We start from the raw sequence: 20,106 nt of genomic DNA, 5'->3' as shown, positions 1-20,106 counted from the left end.
GTCAATCTTTTCTGCACCTTTTCAAGTTTAACAACATCTTTCCTAGAGCAGAAAGACCAGACTTGAATTCTTGAAGATGTTTTGCACTTGTGGGTGGGTGCAATACTGGAGAACATCAACAGTGGACAGTCACTAATATATTCAGTTGGAGAATTCGGAAATGTCTTCAACCAGACAGTGTGGAACTCATTACCACACACAACTTTAAGGTGAACCACATAAATGCATTTGAGGAAAAGCTAGATGTGGAAAAGACTGGATATGCTGAATTTTCTATATTATAATAAAGACTGCACTTCTAAAGCACTGTATTGGCTTTAAAACTTAACTTCTACCCATTCTTTGGGATTGTCTAAATTCACCTGAAATGGTAAAAGTCAGGCTCAGATTAATGTCTGGATTGAAAAAAGAAGAGATACACTAAACCATCAGTGATGCCATAAGGAATTCAATGTTATTAAAATCAGTAACTCAGTTTTATCCCATTCACGTTATCCAGCCTCTGGAATTGGATTGGTGCCATTGGGGTGAAGCAAAGTATTTCAGGAGAAATTCATAACTCAACACCATTCAGTACCGACACAGAGACTCATTTGATGTAGATGGAGATCATTGAAGTAAAAAATCAGAGTCTTATTGTATCATTTGGCTTTCTCTTTGGGACTGAAACCAATGTCTTTCAGGATATGAAAGAGTACATCTTTTGTACTTGTGAATAATAAAGACTGTTCTGAGCAATAAAAGGGATTCGATCAGGTGCAATTCAGAGAGAAGAGACAATGGAAGAAAGGCTGCAGTTGAGACCGCAGGGGTGAGTGCTGTCACTGTCCTGCACATGGGTTTGTCGAACTCTGTAGCTGCTATGAAGGTTGTTCCTGTGAGTGAAAAAATCGGGCATTCCTCAAAGAGAACTTAAGGTCATTCTGTTTATTTATAATTCTGCTTGTGTCAATCACTTTGATGTGAAGCACAAAGTTTAGTAATTTTCTACTCAACCTCTCCAGATATGTCATTACTCTCCTCTAGAGCAGGTTGGATTTGAATGCTGGCCTTCTGGCTCAGAGGTACAGACACTACCACTATGCCACATGCGTCCACTGCAACACAAGAATATCCAGGCAGTGATTGAATGCACTGAGCATTAATCAGATACCTAGATGACATTTGCCATCGAATTAAGGAAAGTCAATGCCACTGAGGTTTTCCAGAGTAAGGAACTTAATTCTGTGAAGCAATTCCTTTCAATTTCCTCACCCTCTCCTTTGCCTGAAAATGAGTAAGGTAGCTAATGTTACAGTAATTGATCATCTGAATGCTTTCATTTAAGGGTAACAAATAGCAAAGGGATGAATGATGGCTGTCACATTTGAACATTAATCAGCCTAACTCAGTAAGCGACAAAGCTGAAGTGAAACAAATTACCTCACCCTGTACTGATATGAATTTAATTTTCACTCATTAAATAATTTATTTGATAATAAATAGGTTGCCTTCTGCTGAAGCAGTTCCGCAAAGTACAGATCTATAAGTCAGCATGTTTCTCTTCAGCCACAAAACTTGTTTCATCTTAAAACGAACAAAAACAGGATCCTGACGTGGTCAAAACTAATTGAGAACATTGCATTGTTTGACTCAAGACCAGTCAGATATGAGTTATGGACAGAATTTATTTATCGCCTTACTGCCCATGATCAATGTCCTTTATATGGAATATCTGTATTTTTTTACCTTCAGAGGGACTATCCCAATTTTGATCATTCCAAAAGCAAGGCTTTTCTGAATTCTAACAGTTGTTTATTATCCAACATATGTTCCTATAGGTTGAAATACTCTCACTCACCAGACTTGCTCCACTCTGCCACTTACATAAATAATAGATACAAATGAACAAATAGACAATGCAATAATTAGTTCCGTTTCTCTTTCACAGGAGAGCTTTAGTTTCTTGGATGGGTTTATGTATCTAGTTGAAGGTAAGATCCAGTAAGCAGATATTTCTCAATATACTGCAAGGCATCTTGTACTAGAAATTTCAGGAGTTGCATTCTGGGGTGAAATTGAAAGTGGAACAAATTAGTGAGAGTCCTTCTCTCATTTTCAATACGCATGCTGTTTACCACCTTGGCTGCTTACTCACAGCTGCTTTTGCAGCTTCCTGATGGACTTTTCTGGACCTTTCCTGCCAGCAGCAGCTCCTGCTGATGTTTCTAAAATAGACAAGAAGATGGCTTCTTCAGCTTATGGACTTACAGATATTCAAAGCATTCACTGACATCTTTAATGTGTCCTTAAGTCCCCACCTGATTTAAGAAGACCACCATTATCACAGTGCCAAAGAAAACTCATGCCTCAATGATTACCATCCAGTAGCTTTGCCCTCCATCATTATGAAGTGCTTTGAGAGGTTAGTCATAGCTCACATTAATTCCAGACTCTCAGCCTGTCTCAATCTCTTGCAATTCACCTACTGTCATAACAGGACCATCTTCCTGGCCCTACACTCATCCCTGGAACATCTAGATAACAAAGATACCTGCATCAGGCTCCTATTTATTGACTATAGCTCCACCTTCAACGCCATAATTCCAATCAAACTAATCTCCAAGCTTGGCCTCTGCATAGCTCTCTGCAACTGGACCCTCAACTTCCTGACCCACAGTCCGCAGTGAGAGTAGGCAACTGCATTTTTCACACAATAATCCTCAACATAAGCATCTCAGCCCCTTACCCAACTCCCTATACAGTAATGACTGGGTAACCAAATTTTACCCTAACTCCATCTACACGTTTGCTGATGACAACACTATTATAGGCCGGATCTCAAACAATGATGAGGCATAATACAGGAAAGAGAGAGAGTGCTTGATGACTTAGTGTTAAGATAACGATCCCTCCCTCAATGTCAACAAAATTAAAGAGGTGGTCATTGATTTCAAGAACAAGGGCAAGTCCCTGTCTACATCAGTGAAGCTGAGGTGGACATAGTCAACAGCGTCAAATTCCGAGGAGTGCCGATCCCCAACAAATCTGTCCTGGTCCACCCACATTGACACTATAACCAAGAAAGCACAACAATGCCTCTACTATCTCAGGAGGCTAAGGAAATTTAGCGTGTCCTCACCAACATTTATGGATGCACCATAGAAAGCATTCTATTTGGATGCATCATGGTTTGGTACAGCAACTGTTCTGCCCAGGACTGTAAGAAACTACAGTGAGTTGGGAACACAGCTCAGACAATATATTAAAGCCAACCTTCCATCCATTGACTCCATCTAACTCCTCACTGCCTCAGAAAGACAGCCAACATTTTCAAAGACCCCTCCCACCCCAATCATAATTTCACCCAATCTCTTCCATCAGACAAAAGAAACAAAAGCCTTTACACATGTGCCAACAGATTCAAGAACAGCTTCCTTCCTGCAGTTTTTAGACTTCTGAATAGACCTCTCAAATTTTAAATTTACTATTAATCTCAGTCTTTGTGCACCTTCTCTGCAGCTCTAACATTGTAATCCTCACTCTGTTCTATTACCTTAATGCACTTTGTATAGTATGATCTGCCTGTACTGCACGCAAAACAAAACTTTTCACTGTACCGAGGTACATGTGACAATAATAAATCATGATGTGGAGGTGCCGGTGTTGGACTGGGGTGGACAAAGTTAAAAATCTCATGACACCAGGTTATAGTCCAACAGGTTTGTTTGGAAATACAAGCTTTCGGGACGCTGCTTCTTCATCAGGTAACTAGTGGGGCAGGATCATAGGACACAGGATTTATACTAAAAGATCAAAGTGTCATACAACTAATGTGATATATTGAACAAACCTAGATTCAAAAAGCATGCAATCTGCAAGCAGTCAATTTTTTTTATAATCCATGTGACATTTTATAAATTCCGACTTTGGAAATAGAACTGATGGGACCGAAGATTGGAATAGATACAAGCTGTTCTGGAATCTGTTGGCAAATGTGTAAAAGCTTTTGTTTCTTTTGCCTGATGGAAAAGATTGGATAAGATTATGATTGGGGTGGGAGGGGCCTTTGAAAATGTTGGCTGTCTTTCTGAGGCAGCGAGGAGTTAGATGGAGTCAATGGATGGAAGGTTGGCTTTAATATATTGTCTGAGCTGAGATGTCACCTTTTTTTTTACAAAACCTTAAGTTATCTTGGGAACGTAACTTGAAAGAAGTTCTGGAAATTAGATATTAATGAATCAAAACCTGCAACCCATTCTAAAAGCTGAAAGACTTAACAGCAATCTAGGTTTGTTCAATGTATCGCATCAGTGTATGACACTATGGTCCTTTGCTATAAATTCTATGTCCTATGATCCTACTCCACTAGCTACCTGACAAAGGAGCAGTGCTCCGAAAGCTTGTACTTCCAAATAAACCTGTTGGACTCTAACCTGGTGTCGTGTGATTTTTAACATAGCAAATCAAATCAAATCAAAGTCAAGCCAAAGTCCTTTTTCCAAAGAATGATAGTGTATCAATTGCACATCCAGTGTTGCAGTTTTACATTTTGAAATTTATAACATCTTAACACAGTGAGTGGTCAGAGGGATCCTTACACATTCACCGAGCACACATCGAGATTGGATGTTCACTTTGTCCATGCTGAACCAGAAAGTTGATGCATCTGGAATGCAATATACTTTTATTCTTTGTTGACATCCATTGTTAAATGAAAGGATGTGTGAATTTTAGCAATGACTGTGAATACCCATATTTAATTAGGTATTTGCTTGAGACTTAAGCAACTATCTATTGCTGAAATGACAAAAGCTCACATGATTTGCATTGGCTGTTTTTAATAGACCGTTCATAATTTACTAGAAGGTTCTTAATATTCTGGAACATGAAACAGCATCACTCCATGAGATTTAACTCACTGATTGGCACTAACCCAAGATAGCTAGAATCTAATAACATTCCCCTCAGACTCTTAATTACTGACCTCACAAATCTTGCCCCTTGTCCAATGATGACATTGATATCCAGCTGTACAGGAGGGAGGAGGCTCTCAACGAATCTCATTGTTCCTCTGCTTGTGCAGTGTCCTTGCTGAGTTTGAAGAAAGGGAAAGAAGGAAGAACGTACATTGACGTAACTCCTTTCACAGCCCTGGGATGTCTCAATAATTCTGACAGCAAATTAGCTGCTGGTGAAGGGGAGATCCCACTATAATGTTGGAACTCTAGTTCTTTCTTCATGGTAACGATTCTCTCCTCCCTCCAAAGCCCCTCCCAGATTGATTGTCATTCCAAACACCTCATTCTTGTTTTCAGTTGTGCAGTTGCCATGACTCACTCTCTGTGATTCTCCCGCCGCACCATGCACTGTTGACTCTCAGCACAGACCCGCCTCATTTCAGAGCTCTCTTCATTCAATATTGGGCGTGGCTAACCGTTTTTTTGCATGAGGGGCACATTTTACATTTTCTCTCACTCAGAGTAGGGTGGGATGATGCCACATCAGTAAAGATGCATTTCAGGCAAGAAAACATCCAAAGTAATAGATTGATCATTGAAGTGAGTAATTTTATAAAAGTGTCAAGCTGCAGAGATAACTAATAAAACTCTTCTTCTGGCTTTTCTATGAAGAAGCAGTTTTAGAGAGAATAAAGTGACTACACCACAAACCCTGAGGAGCAGGGAAAAGGGGAGAGACTGAAGCTAAATTAACTTGAAACTCACACCAACCTTGGATTACTCTGAGTTGCTGGATGGGGTGGATAGGTGGAAGATAAGGAGGAGGAGGTGACGCCTGGGTCTATCCAATTCAAACCAACTCATTTAACTACCTGCCAACCAATCGGTCACTTTCCCTATTCTTCAGTCAGTCCCCGAGTGTAATGATCATAGTCATGTGGGGCCAGTGATTAGATTAGATTCCCTACAGTGTGGAAACAGGCCATTAGGCCTTCCATGTCCACACCAACCTTCTGAAGATTAACCCACCCAGACCCTTTCCCCTACATTTATCGCTAACTAATGCACCTAACACTACGGGCAATTTAGCATGGCCAAATTACCTGACCTGCACATCTTTGGACTGTGGGAGAAAACAGAAGTACCTGGAGGAAACCTACGCTGACATGGGGAGAACGTGCAAACTCCACACAGACAGTAGCCTAAGGCGGGAATCAAACCCCGGGTTCCTGGAGCTGTCAGGCAGCAGTGCCAACCACTGAGGCACCATGCCACCCATGTGATAGTGATGTGGGGTCGGTGGGAGTGATGTGGGGCTGGTGGTAGTGTTGTGGGGCTGGTGGTAGTGTTGTGGGGCTGGGGGTTTGTGGGGCCGGTGGTAGTGTTGTGGGGCCGGTGGTAGTGTTGTGGGGCCGGTGGTAGTGTTGTGGGGCCGGTGGTAGTGTTGTGGGGCCGGTGGTAGTGTTGTGGGGCCGGTGGTAGTGTTGTGGGGCCGGTGGTAGTGTTGTGGGGCCGGTGGTAGTGTTGTGGGGCCGGTGGTAGTGTTGTGGGGCCGGTGGTAGTGTTGTGGGGCCGGTGGTAGTGTTGTGGGGCCGGTGGTAGTGTTGTGGGGCCGGTGGTAGTGTTGTGGGGCCGGTGGTAGTGTTGTGGGGCCGGTGGTAGTGTTGTGGGGCCGGTGGTAGTGTTGTGGGGCCGGTGGTAGTGTTGTGGGGCCGGTGGTAGTGTTGTGGGGCCGGTGGTAGTGTTGTGGGGCCGGTGGTAGTGTTGTGGGGCCGGTGGTAGTGTTGTGGGGCCGGTGGTAGTGTTGTGGGGCCGGTGGTAGTGTTGTGGGGCCGGTGGTAGTGTTGTGGGGCCGGTGGTAGTGTTGTGGGGCCGGTGGTAGTGTTGTGGGGCCGGTGGTAGTGTTGTGGGGCCGGTGGTAGTGTTGTGGGGCCGGTGGTAGTGTTGTGGGGCCGGTGGTAGTGTTGTGGGGCCGGTGGTAGTGTTGTGGGGCCGGTGGTAGTGTTGTGGGGCCGGTGGTAGTGTTGTGGGGCCGGTGGTAGTGTTGTGGGGCCGGTGGTAGTGTTGTGGGGCCGGTGGTAGTGTTGTGGGGCCGGTGGTAGTGTTGTGGGGCCGGTGGTAGTGTTGTGGGACCGGTGGTAGTGATATGGGTCCGGTGGTAGTGATGTGGGGGCGGTGATAGTGTTGTGGGGCCAGTGGTAGTGATGTGGGGGCGGTGGTAGTGATGTGGGGCCGGTGGTAGTGATGTGGGGCCAGTGATATTGTTGTGGGTCCGGTGGTAGTGATATGGGTCCGGTGGTAGTGATGTGGGGCCGGTGATAGTGTTGTGGGGCCGGTGGTAGTGATGTGGGGCCAGTGGTAGTGATGTGGGGCCGGTGGTAGTGATGTGGGGCCGGTGGTAGTGGTATTTATGGGGGCCGGTGGAATGGGGCCTTTGCTGGTTAATGTTGATGCTGAGCAGTACCTTGTGGTTGTATATGTTCAGTTTCAGGGATATTCTCAATTTGTCATATGGAGCATTCTAACTAAATAGCCAATCAGGGTGCTGCAAAGCCAGCCAATCAGGATGGTGAAAAGCTGTTCAATGTTAAGGTACCAGGGAGGGGAACAGCCTCCCTGCCAGTCCAACCTGATCCTCACCCCTCAGCCCATCACTTGAAACCTGACCCTCACTGTGATTTGGAGTACTGTGTGCAGTCCCGGTCTCCATACGAGAAGGAGGATGTGATAGTACTGGAGGAGGTACAGAGAGGATTCACTAGGATGCTGCATGGGATAGAGCATTTCAACAATGGACACAGGCTGGATAAGCTCCACTGAAGGTGGTTCCAGTGGAGGTGTGTAAGATTATAAGGGGCATGAGTGTTAATAAAAAGCAGCTGTTCCCTTTCATTGAAGGGTCAACAACGAGTGGACAATATTTAAAAGTGAAAGTCGGGGGGTTGAGAGTAAATTTGATAAGAAACATTTCCTCCCGAAGGCTGGAGTGGCTCTGGAATGAACAACGTGGGAGGGTATTTGGGGCAGGAAACCTCACAACCTTTAAAATGACTTTGATGAGGTTTAAAGTATGATAACATTCAAAGTGATGGGTCCAAAACAGGACTAGTGTCAGTCTTGGAGAATCACTGTTGGTGCAGACTCAACGGGCTGAAATGTCTCTTCTCTTCTACATGATTCTACGATTCTATGAGCCCAACAGATGACTGCCTGCCCCCTCAAGCTACACCAACAACCTGTCCTTCATCCCCTCCCCCAAAAATCAAAACCCCACCCTTTCCCCAACTCTTATCTGCTCTCCTGAAGGCCATGACCTTCACCCAGCTTCTCTGCACCCACCATTCCCCAGCTCCACCAGGCTGAGTCTCTCCGGAAGCCAATCAGTCTCAGACCCATGGACCACCTACCGAGAATTCCAGGCATCAGATTGGGCTACACCTGTTCATTTCTCCTCCAATCAAAGATTGCTTCTCCCTACTGACTACTGAGCCAATCACAGGAGAAGAAAGGTCCCTGAGTGCAGAGCAACTACTTGTAAAGTTATACAATCGCCCTTACACATTGTTTACAGTGGACATTTTTACACTGAGATAGATTTTATATTTACACGTATTTCACACTGAGAAGATGTTTCCATCAATAGGAGACACTAGGACATGAGGGAATAGAGTGACGGGATCCTTTAGAACTGAAATAAGGAAGAATTTATCAACCAGAGGGTGGTTAATCTGTGGAACTCAATGCCACTGAGGGCTGTAGAGGTCATTGAGTGTATTGAAGACAGAGATAGATATGTACGTGATTAGTAAGGGGATCAAAGGTTATGGAGAGAAGGCAGGAGAATAGGGTTGGGAAACACATCAGCCATGATTGAATGGGGGAGCAGATTCGATGGGCTGAATGAGTTAATTCTTCTCCTATATTGATGGTCTATGGTTTTATGGAACATATTTTATACTGAAATACATTTTGCACTTTATTTGTATTTTAAGCCACATTGTATTGGCACATACAACAATTGTGAACAATGACATGAGGGATCAGACAGGAGCGCACTGTGAACTGCCTTGGATGCTGATAGGCCAGCTGTTTCTGAGCCTGTACTACATGATCTTGGAGCTGATCCGATACCTCCTCCTTTCCGATAGGAAGGATCAGAACTGCAAACAGCTCTGGGCAATCAGTTTGTCACATGATGGTAAATGAGCATTCAGGACCTTCACTGGAGGTGACATTTGGAAATAATGTGCATGTGCGAGTGCAAAGTCACACTGTCAGTTGTATGTTACATCTCAGTACTTGAAGGAAAAGATGATGCTACTTTCTGGCTGTACTGGCCAATAATGTTCCCATTCCCATTAATTAAGAAGACCATAATCAGGATCATTAGACAACAGATATGCTGCTGGAAAAGCACAGCAGGTCAGACAGCATCCAAGGGGCAGGAGAGTCAATGTTTCATGCCGAAACCCTTTGTCAGGACTGGGGAGGGGTGTGGGGCGAGGGGAAGGCTAGATAGAATGTGATAGGTGGATTCAGGTAGGGGGTTATTGTGATTGGTCAGTGGGAGGGATGGAGTGGATACGGTGAGTGGGAAGATGGACAGGTTAAATCAGGTCAGGGAGGCAAGAAGGTGGCGGGACTGCTGGATATAGAGTCATAGAGATGTACAGCATGGAAACAGACCCTTCAGTCCAACCCGTCTATGCCGACCAGATATCCCAACCTAATCTAGTCCCACCTGCCAGCACCCGGCCCATATCCCTCCAAACCCTTCCTATTCATATACCCATCCAAATGCCTTTTAAAGGTTGCAATTGTTGCATGGGATAAGGCTGAGGGGGTGGAGGGATTTTGAAGCTGGTGAAGTCAATATTGAGGACATTAGGCTGTAAGTTTCCCAGGTGAAGTATCGGGGGTCATTATCTCCTTGCTATTTGTGGGAGTTTGCCTTGGGTGAATTAGCTGCCTATGGTTCTCTAAAATAAAACAGTGACTGTAATTCCACACAGTTCATAGGCTTTAACACACTCTGGGACGTGTTGAGGTCAGGGAAGGTGTCATGAAAATGCAAATCCTTCCTTTATCTCCCATTTCCTATCCATTCATCTAATGCTTTCCTCCCTATGTCATGACTCAGTGAGGCAGGCGAAGGGTGAAAGTTTCAAAACTGATTAACAGTAAGCCTGAATATTTGGGCTTTAACAGAAAATTTCAGCACAGCATTGCAGAGTCACCACACTCCCTCACTATCTGACTGGTGGTAGCTTTAATCTGAAGGTCACCACACCTCAGGTAAGGGGTGACATTGAGGTGGAGAGTCCTGCACAGGAAACCTCAGATGGTGTGGGAATCTGTCAACATCACAAGCTAAACATCCAGCCAACAGAGCTAACCATTCCCCACCAGGTGCATCCACTTGTAATTGATCGAGAGGGATTGGGTATTGGTGGATGAAAGTGTCTCCTGATGGAGAAGCGAATCAGAAGGAGCATGACAGCAGTACAAAAGAATTTCGGAATTAATTTAAAGTCACTATTTCGCTTCCACCTGAAACTACATTTACACAAGAGACATGCCAGCAGTCAGTTACAGTAATGATCTCCCTTATAAAATGCTCAAATTAAGCTCGGAATGCTGCTGGGGTTTTGGTTTGTACTGATGAAAGGAATTTAATCACTTACCGGTGAGATTTTTTGCAACCTTTCACCTCAAAGCTGGGTGTTCAGGAAAATGCGAGACATTATTTCATTATAATTTTAACAAAATTATTTGCTCCTTAGTAGATGGAACTGAACTATCCATCTTGGAAAGACATAAATCTGTGTCTTATCCTCAGCTTACAGTGCATGTTGTAGTTGTCTCACACATTCCTAATCATCTCTGGAACTATTTTAAACAGAAAATCAAGGATTTTCATTTGTGTAGAGACTTATTAAGGCCACATGAGGCATAAAAGTGCTCGCCAGTTAATGTGTTATGTTTGAAGGTTAGTTACTGTTACTATAAAGGCCAGCACAGCAGTAAGTTTGAAAACTCTTAGGGTACCATAGCACTATTTGTGTGATTGTCTTTCAGAACAGAAGAACATAAGAGCTTGGAGCAGCAGCTCCAAGCCTGCTGCATCATTCAATACGATCATGGCTAATGTTATCTCAACCTCAACTCCACTTTCCTACTCACTCTCCATAAACCCTCAATGCATTCCTCATTAAAAATCTGTCTCCTCCTTAAACTTATTCGATGTCCTGACATCCAACGCATCCAGACTCATGAACCTTTACGAGAAGTAATTCCTCCTCATCTCTATTTTAAATCTGCCACCATTTATCTTAAAACTGTGGCCTCTCCTTCCAGAGCACTCCATAAGGGAAACATCTGCTCTGCATTTACTTTCTCAATTTACTTTAACATTTTATATCTCTCAATTAAATTTCCTCTCATTCTTCTAAACTCTAGATTGTAAATGCCTAAACTGCTCAATGTCTCTTCATAAGGAATAAGTTGATTAGGGATTGTCAACCTGGTTTTGTGAAGGGTAGGATTGTGCCTCACAAACCTTATTGAGTTCTTTGAGAAGGTGTCCAAACAGGTGGATGAGCCATTGATGTGGTGTATATGGATTTCAGTAAGGCATTTGACAAGGTACCCCACAGGAGGCTATTGCACAAAATACGGAGGTTTGGGATTGAGGGTGATTTTGTGGTTTGTATCAGAAATTGGCTCGCTGAAAGAAGACAGAGGGTGGTGGTTAATGGGAAATGTTCATCCTGGAGTTCAGTTACTCGTTGTGTACCACAAAGATCTGTTTGGGCCACTGCTGTTTTTCATTTTTATAAATGACCTGGATGAGGGTGTAGAAGGATGGGATAGTAAATTTGCGGATGACACTAAGGTCAGTGGAGTTGTGGATAGTGATAAAGGATGTTATAGTTTACAGAGGGACATAGATAAGCTGCAGAGCTGGGCTGAGAGGTTGCAAATGGAGTTTAATGCAGAAAAGTGTGAGGTGATTCACTTTGGAAGGAGTAACAGAAATGCAAAGTACTGGGCTAATGGTAAGATTCTTGGGAGTGTAGATGAGCACAGGTATCTTGGTGTCCATGTGCTTCCCTGAAAGTTGCTATCCAGGTTGATAGGATTGTTAAGAAGGCATACGGTGTGTTAGCTTTTGTTGGTAGAGGGATTGAGTTTCAGAACCATGAGGTCATGCTGTAGCTGTACAAAACTTTGGTGCAGCTGCACTTGGAGTATTGCGTACAGTTCTGGTCACCGCATTATAGGAAGAATGTGGAAGCTTTGGAAAAACACACACACAAAAGAAGTTGCATCAAGACACTGTTCAAAAGGGCCACAACACACTGCAGTACACCAGAACTGCAAAAAGAGGAAGAATGTATACGCCAAATACCTATACAAAAACGGATACCCCCGCAATTTCATCAACAGATGCCTAAGGGAAAGACAATGGAATGAGGACATGCCACAACCCAAAGGACTAGCCACACTACCATACATCAAGAACATTTCTGAACTGACAACCAGACTGCTATGACCACTAGGACTCATAACAGCACACAAACCAACAGCCACTCTCAGACAACAACTCACCAGGACAAAGGACCCAATACCCAGCATGAGCAAAACCAATGTAGTGTACAAAATCCCATGCAAGGACTGCACAAAACACTACATAGGACAAACAGGAAGACAGCTAACGATCCGTATCCATGAACACCAACTAGCCACGAAACGACACGACCAGCTATCCTTAATAGCCACACACACAGATGACAAGCAACATGAGTTCAACTGGGACAACACTACTATTATAGGACAAGCCAAACAGAGAACAGCCAGGGAATTCCTCAAGGCATGGCTCTCATCCACAGATTCTATCAACAAACACATTGACCTGGACCCAATATACCGGCCACTGCAGCAGACAGCTGCAACTGACAACCGGAAGCAGCAGAGACAAACCACTATAAATGCTGGAGGAAACATCACAGAAGCGCTTCACAGGAGGCTCCCAAGCACTGAGGATGTCACCTAGACAGGGGACGAAACGTCTGCAACACAAATTCCCAGCTCGGTGAACAGAACCACAACAACGAGCACCCGAGCTACTAATCTTCTCACAAAGCTTGAGCTTTGGAAAGAGTTCAGAGGAGATTTGCTAAGATGTTGCCTGGTATGGAAGGAAGGTCTTACGAGGAAAGGCTGAGGGACTTGAAGCTGTTTTCATTAGAGATAAGAAGGTTTAAAGGTGACTTAATTGAGACATATAAGATAATCAAAGGGTTAGATAGGGTGGACAGTGAGAGCCTTTTTCCTCAGATGGTGATGGCTAGCACGAGGAGGCATATCCTGCTGTCTAAGAGAATCCCTTCCAGGTTAACTGTAGGGGACACACAGTCCAAGCTGGAATGAATCATCATGCGCCCCTCCCCTAACCCTCATCTCTCTTAATGTTTTCTTGCTGAACTGAATAATTTGGATTGCATCCAAACTATAGAAAATGGCCTGTTAACAGGGCTGCAGCACATTTCAGACCCAGGCAAAGTGAAACATGAGGCACCATGGCAGACGTGTCATGTTAAAGAGATGTGTCCTTCGGAAAGTCAAGAGCCTGATAGCATCACGTGGGCCTCTGGGCAAAAACTCTATGACAGCAAGGTGTCAGGCTTAAGAAAATACCCCGGGGCCGAAACCTCTTGGCTCCTCACCTTTATATTGTTGCTAGCCATTTTTCTGTTTTTGAATGAGATAACTCAAGCTTCCCCTTTTGCCGCCATGTTGTCTGCTCCGTCAGAGCCCATGCACCTGCATGCCCGTCTCCCAGTCGCCAGTCCCCCCCCATAGCTTCAACTTGAGGGTTGATAGATATAGGACAGATGTCAGAAGTAGTTTCTTTACTCAGAGAGTAATGGGGACATGGAACACACTGCCTGCCACAGTAGTAGATTTGCCAACTTTAAGGGCATTTAAATGGTCATTGGATAGACATATGGACGAGAATAGAATAGTGTTGGTTAGATGGGCTTCAGATTGGTTCCACAGGTCGGTGCAACATCGTGGATCGAAGGTCCTCTACTGCACTGTAAGATTAGATTAGATTCCCTACAGTGTAGAAACAGGCCCTTCAGCCCAACACGTTCACACCAACCCTCTGAAGAGTAACCCACCCAGACCCATTTCCCTCTGACTAATGCACCTGAAACTATGGGCAATTTAGCGTGGCGAATTCACCTGACCTGCAAATCCTTGGACTGTGGGAGGAAACCGGAGCAAACCCACACAGATATAGGGAGAATGTGCAAACTCCACACAGACAGTCACCCAAGGCTGCACTTGAACTGGGTTCCCTGGTGCTGAGGCAGCAGCGCAAACCAACCACTGAGCCACCGTGCCGCCCAACGTAATTGGACATTGTAATGTTCTATGTTCTATGTTCTATAAGACAATTTTTTTTTCTCTGATATTAATTGAGTGGAGATTTTGTGAACTGCTTTCACAAAACTACCTTTTTCAATACAGGGCATCAAAACTGTCTGAGTACTACAGGAGTGACCTGACTAATGCTATCTTCAGTTGCAACAAAACTTCAAGAAAGCAATGAACTGGAGATGCTGAGATCTGAAAGAAAAAACAGAAATTGCTAGAGAAACTCAGCAGGTCTGGCAGCATCTGTGGGGAGAAAGCAGTGTATTGAGTCCATTTTCAATTTCTAAAGAAGGGTCACTTGACTAGAAATGTTAACTCTGCTTTCTCTGTACAGAGGCTGCTGGATCTGCTGAGTTTCTCTTGCAATTTCTGGGGGGTTTTTCAGTAATTTCCAGCATCCGCAGTTCTGTAAAAGACCTTGCTCAGTGTTCTGGAGATGCTTTGTGGATTGGGTCAGGTTTGTTGACTTTGACCTGCAAGCCTCATGCTCATTCTTACAAAGCCGAAAGCTGAACAGACCTTGTCAAAAGGAAATTCTTAAAGTATTGTGATTCCTGAAGAAATATGACCATTTTCACAAAATGAAACGCTATCGTAGAACAGACATAACTTTATGCCTGGAAGCTACATCAGGCTTCAGAGAACATAGCACGTTATCATTAATCTTTGATCTATTACAAGTGTACTGATTCTCATACTGGGTGCTTGCATTGTGGGACAGGCTTGGTGAATCACATTTACTATCTTTGCTCATAGCTTTAATTGATGAATGAGTTTTTGGAATGTAAGTGGGCTTTGTTCAGTCACCAGAGATTTGAGTCTGACTGGCTACATTTTACTTAGACATTATCAGAGAGTACAGGCTTCAGGCCCATCTAATCTAATTCTCAAATGACAGTCTGGTTCGGTTTTCCTGCAGCAGTCCTGCTGATTTCTCTACCAGCAGGCATAATGCAAATAGTACACAAGTGGTGTCCAAAACGATGGTGGATTTTGATTGAGAAAATAAATATATAGTAGCTGTTCCGTGTGCCAGGAGTATTAGTAACCAGAAGACACAGACGCCTGACAGAAGAGCTGGAGGAAGAAATTTTCTTTTACATCGTGGGTCGTTGTGGTGAGAATTGTACTGCCTGAAAGGGAACTGGAGTATATGGTACTGTCACATTATAAAAGGAGGTCATTCGGCCCATCATTCCTGCACCGGTTGTATCACTTAATGCTGACCTCCTGCCTTTTCCCCATATCCCTGCACATTATTTCTGTCTAAAAAAAAATTCAAATAGCCATAAATAAGGGTGGCATGCTGGCTCACAGCACCATGGACCCAGGTTTGATTCCACCTTGAGTGACTGTCGGTGTGGACAAAGTTAAAAATCACACAACACCGACACCCCACATCATTCCTGTGTGAAGTTTGCACATTCTCCCTTGTGTCTGCGTGGGTTTCCTCCGGGTGCTCTGGATTCCTCCAGGTGCTTTGGTTTCCTCCCACAGTTGAAAGATGTACTGGTTAGGGTGAATTGGTCCATGCTAAGTTGCCCATAGTACTCAGAGATGTGCAAGCTAGGTGGGTTAGCTATTAAATTCCCTACAGTGTGGAAACAGGACCTTCGGCGCAACCATTCCACACCGATCCTCTGAAGAGTAACCCACCCAGACCCATTTCCCCTCTGACTAATGCACCTAACACTATGGGCAATTTAACATGGCCCAACCAGTCCACACCGATCCTCCGAAGAGTAACCCACCCAGACCCATTTTCCCTTTGACTAATGCACCTAACACTATGGGAAATTTAGCACGGCCAATTCACCTGACTTGCACATCTTTGGACTGTGGGAGGGAACCGGAGCACCCAGAGGAAACCCACGCAGACACAAGGGAGAATGTGGTAAAAACAATGACTGCAGATGCTGGAAACCAGATTCTGGATTAGTGGTGCTGGAAGAGCCCAGCAGTTCAGGCAGCATCCAAGGAGCTTCGAAATCGACGTTTCGGGCAAAAGCCCTTCATATTCCAGAAACAAGGGAGAATGTGCAAACTCCACACAGACAGTTGCTCGAGGCTGGAATTGAACCTGGGACCCGGGCACTGTGAGGCAGCAGTGTCAACCACTGAGCCACCATGCCGCCCCGATGGTAAATACAGGGATAGGATGGGATGGGTCTGGGTGGGATGCTTGTCAGGAGGACTTGTGCTGAATGGATTGCTTCCACACTGTAGATATCCTTTGATCCAATGCTTCAATTGAACCTGTCTCCACCACATTTCCAAGAAACACGTTCCAATCTGTCTTTTCACTGGGTGAAAAGGTTTTTTTCTCACATCACCCTTCCTTTAATTGCACGTGAGATGGAAAAAGTTGCAGGCTTATGGATAATGAGTAAGGAAGAAGGTCTAGAACAGCCGCAATGAACAAAATGGCCTCCTCCTTCATTACTTTAATCCATATCTTAGAGTGGAGTCTTGGCCATAGTTTTATTGTGTATTTATTTTCTTGTTGATTCCCGCCATTCAAAATATTCTTCCTAATCACATACTAGTTACAACAGAAAAGGGCAACAGATGACCTGATCTGGGAGTCAGTTAATTCTGCTCTGAAATTAAACACTCACAGTTATTCACAGGTTAACACCATTTGCCACCAAATTGTCCTTCATTCTTTGAGGACAAATAATTGGCTTCTGTTTCGTTCCCTCATGGAGACTGAAAATTCATTCTGTTGCAGCAAATTGTGTTAATCTGTCTCCCTCACTCCTTGGTGCACTACAATGACATAATGCACTACGTCTCCCTTGAATGTAACATGCTCACAGCACAGCAAGGCCTTAGAGACCTTATCTGTGGTCCCTTTGATATATTAGTTCTGCAGAAATGAAATTTCATGTAAACCCATGTAGTGAAAAGACTGTCGGTGAAACTGGAAAGCAACACTTTGTCCTGGAGTGAGTCACACAGAAAATGGTATCATTGAAACAGCAGCTTCAAATCATATTCAATTCTATAAAATGGAACATTGGCCAGTCCAATAATTTTACTGTATTAAACAAATACATAAGTATTTATGGTTTTACAGCACAGAATGAAAAAGATTGCATATCTAGTGCTTCATCCTGTCAGTATGCTTTGGTTCTGAAATCAGGAAGAGAATTGAGGATTATAAAGAAGAGGCAGGAAAGTGGGTTATAAAATCAGCTATTGAACGTGTCACAAAGCTGCTCCCTTTTTTCTAAAAGCTGTTCCTTTTCTCAAGGATACCCTGTCCTTGATTTTCTTTTCAGAGGAGTCATAAAACTGTCCGGCTCCGAGGTGACTAGTTTGGCAGAGATTAAAAAGGATGCTGAGAAGCCTTTTGTTTATTTGTAAACTGGTGAGACTTCAGGCGAAAGTGGTCATGTTTTAGAAGTGACCTGTATAATGAAAGGGGCGTGGTCAGCTCTCTAGCAGAGCAGTTCAGTCCAGAACTAGTTAGGAGTTCAGCAGTGACCTGTGTCGAAACAGGTTGCTAAACTCTCTCTCCTTCTGCCCTGCTAACTTCCACCTGTAAGCATTTGTTCCAATTTTACTGTTTTTTTAAGGGGGTTTACTTATTGGGACTATTGTGTATATTCGAAACAGGATAATGAAGTCTAGTTTGGATAGACTGAGTTATGTAGGGGTTCTTTATTCTGTTCTTTTTGTTTCATTATGTTATTTTGTGAATAAAGTTTTGTCTATTTTAAAACCTGGTAGCCAACCTCGCTAACTTACTCTGGGTAACTTTTGCTGTACACTTACCGAAACAAATTGCAAAGTTATGGTCTGGGCTGCCTGCTCGAGAATGTTCTGAGTGGTCTGGCCTAGTCCATAACAAATGGATTAAATGGCTGAATTCATCGCCCATGTCTTTTTTTTCTATTCATTCACATTCATTCACTTGTTGACATGTGGTTTCCACTCGCTCGGCACCATTAATTACCCATCCCCACTTGCCATTCCACTGATTGGCTCTACATCAGTGCCCATCTGTAATTGCTTAGAGGCCAGTTAAGAATCAACCACATTGCTATGGGCCTGGAGTCACATGTAGGCCAGACCAGGTAAGGATGGCAGATTCCCTTTCCTTAAAGGAAGACATTACTGAATGGGATGGGTTTTTAACAACAGTCTCATTATTAGACATTCAATTCCAGATTTTCTCTATTGAATTCAAGTTTTATTGCCTGCTGTTGTGGGATTCGAACCTGTCCCCAGGATATTACCTGGGTCTCTGGATTAATACATTCAGTCATAATCCAACCAGGCCACTTATGGAAGGAAGCCTGTCAGAGGGTGGTTGAGGAAATGGAAAAATTACATTGTTCATTGAAGAGAATGAACATGGAAATAATCACGGAAACATTTGGTTCCTTGAGTTGTGGAATATCCTCATTATAATCACTGCCAGCAGCAATCCCTCATGTTAATAGTAATCCATTCTTGAAGGTAAAGATCAGTGTTAAGTGTGGGGTACAGATAAAACTGTCCAGCACAAGAACAGTCCCTTTGACCCACGCCTGGTGCCTAATTAAACTCATCCCTTTTGCTTGCTCTTGCTCATATTCATGTTCTTATCTAAAAATCTCTTAAATGTCTCTATCGTATCTACCACCATCCTTGACGGCATGTTCCAGACTCCTATCACTCACTGTGTAAAACACTTGCCCCTCACATCTCCTTTGAACTTTCCCCCCTCACCTTAAATACATGCCCTTTAGTGTTAAACATTTCAACCTTCAGAAAAATATTCTGACTGTCAACTCTATCTAGTTAAAAATCACACAACACCGGTTATAGTCCAACAGGTGTAATTGGAAGCACTAGCTTTCGGAGCGTCGCTCCTTCATCAGGTGGTTGTGGAGGACACAATTGTAAGACACAGAATTTATAGCAAAGGTTTACAGTGTGATATAACTGAAATTATACATTGAAAAATTGTTGAGTCTCTCATCTGTTAGAATGACCATGATAGTTTCACTTCTTTCATATGTAAACCACAAACTTTTAAAAAAAGTTATATTCTCAGGTTAACTGTAACAATTGGTGTCAGCCAGATAAGATGTTGAATCAGAACTCTATCTATGCATCTAATAATGTTATCACCTTCTACCTCATCTCTCCTCAGCCTCTGCTGCTCCAGAGAAAACAACCCAAGTTTTTCTAGCCTCTCCTTATCCAGGCAGCATCCAGATAAACCTCTTCCACACCCTTTCCAAAGCCTCCACATTTTTCCTGTAATATGGTAACTAGAATTGAACACAGTACTCGAAACGTGGCCTATCCAAAGTCTTATAAAGCTGCAACTGGACATCCTGACTCTTGCACACAATTCCGTGAAAAATAAAAAAAAAGCATGCCACATGCCTTCTTTCCTTGCACGGCCTGCTTACAAGTGGTTTATGAGCCCCATCACAGTCTCTCCCTCTCTGAAGGCATCAGTTTGCAGACAGTCAGAAAAGATGGTGTATTTTCTGTCCTTTCACTCAATCTCTCTTCCCCCCCCGCCTCTCTCTCTCTCTCCCCTTTCAGTCTCTCTCTCCCATCTCAGTCTCTCTCCCCCCTCTCAGTCTCTCTCCCCCCACTCAGTCTCTCTCTCTCCCCTCAGTCTCTCTCTCTCTCCCCTCAGTCTCTCTCCCTCTCTCCCCTCAGTCTCTCTCTCTCTCTCCCCTCACTCTCTCTCTCTCTCTCCCCTCACTCT

Source organism: Chiloscyllium plagiosum, chromosome 14 (genome assembly GCF_004010195.1).
Source record: "Chiloscyllium plagiosum isolate BGI_BamShark_2017 chromosome 14, ASM401019v2, whole genome shotgun sequence".
Lineage (NCBI taxonomy): Eukaryota > Metazoa > Chordata > Chondrichthyes > Orectolobiformes > Hemiscylliidae > Chiloscyllium > Chiloscyllium plagiosum.
The sequence above is the reverse complement of the archived record's forward strand: the minus strand, read 5'-3'. Positions refer to the sequence as shown.